The sequence below is a fragment of the Dipteris shenzhenensis genome, chromosome 24, assembly GCF_047967505.1.
Source record: "Dipteris shenzhenensis isolate YYH24624 ecotype China chromosome 24, Dip_SZ_1.0, whole genome shotgun sequence".
In the NCBI taxonomy this organism is placed as follows: Eukaryota; Viridiplantae; Streptophyta; class Polypodiopsida; order Gleicheniales; family Dipteridaceae; genus Dipteris; species Dipteris shenzhenensis.
Window position 1 is genome coordinate 12,095,735 of NC_141619.1, and position 1,650 is coordinate 12,097,384.

Genomic DNA, 1,650 nt, shown 5'->3' on the forward strand with positions numbered 1-1,650 from the left:
ACAGAGGAAGATGTGGGAAAGGGTTTGAAAAAGCTCGCAAACAGAAAGGCTCCAGACACACAAGGGCTAGTGGCTAAAATGTTAAAATGGGGGGGTGAGAAGACAAAGAAAATGCTCACTAGACTCATGAATCGAGCTTTAGAAGAAGGCTTTCCCAAGGAATGGCAGCTTAGCAGGATCGTACCAATCCATAAGAGCGGGGACAGCAAAGTGGCCAAAAACTACCGCACCATCATGGTGAGTAGCCTAATAAGTTATATGGCACAATAATTGAGCAAAAACTCAGCAAATGGGCAGAAGAGCAAGGAGCCAGGGCACCATCCCAGGTAGGGTTTCATCGTCTTAAGCATTTGGCAATAGACCACTTGGTTGCCATACGGACTGCAACGAAGGGGGTGAAGAATAAGAAAGAAGTCATCTATTGTTGCTTTGTAGACTTTAAGAAAGCATTTGACATAGTTCCACGCAAAAAGCTATGGGAAAGACTGGAAAAGCTCAAAGTCCCTCAAGAAATGAGAGAAGCCACATACAGGTTACCACATACAGGTTAAATGAGAAAGTATTAGGTGAAATAGAGAAACCACTTGTAGATGGCTCATGCTCTGAAGGAAAAGTCATCATAAGCAGTGACATAGGAGTCAAGCAAGGCTACCCTCTCTCACCAACTCTCTTTGGTCTATTCATCGATGAATTGGAAGAGTGGATGCGGCAAAGGTGTCCAAATTGCAGGCTATGCCCTCTTATTGCTAATTTATGCAGATGATGTAGTCTTCTTTGCAAAAGCAAGAAAGAGATGCAAACACATTTGGATACACTAGGGAAATTCTGCAAACACTTAGGAATGCAAGTCAACATATCCAAGACAAAAGTGATGGTGATTGGGACTCAGAATAAATAGGTTGATTTCACTTTTGAGGGGGAGCGTCTGGACAGTGTCACTACATACAAATATTTGGGGCTGGAATTTGTAGACACTTACAAGTGGAATGCACGTGTGGAAAGAAGAATCCTAGGAGGTTTGATAGCTTTATATAGCTTCCAAAACAAGTGCAGAAAGGCACACTTATGGAACTGGGAAATGATAAAGTTTTTGTATACCATGCTCGTACAAACAATGGTCTTTTATGGGTGTCCAACCTAGGCACCTAGGCTCTCCAGGGCCTACTGGAACCAAATAGAGACTTTGCATAAACGATTTCTCATAGGGGAGTTAGGGATGAAGGCACAAACACCATACCCCATCTTGTTGGCTGAGATAGGTATGATACCTCTCGAAGGAGAGGCATTATGCCAATTCATGGCATACCTCAACAAAGTTGGAAAGATGGACACCAATAGGATACCACACAAAAACAATGGAAGCTACACGAATTGCTGGATGGCACAAAGAGGGGCTAAAATGGATGGAATTATGGGGTATAACCATTGCTGACATCCTCGAAGATGCATGTGAAATCAGGGAGTTAGTGATGTAGAGAATGTTACAGAAGCTATGGCAAGAACCGGGAGCAAAAATGCAGTTTTATAAGTAGGAAATCAATCCGATGGACAGCTATGGAATGCAAAAATACCTCGGGGAAGACATATCAATATTTAAAAGACATTTAATCTATAAAATCAGAACCATCTCACATGATCTCGAGGTGGAGA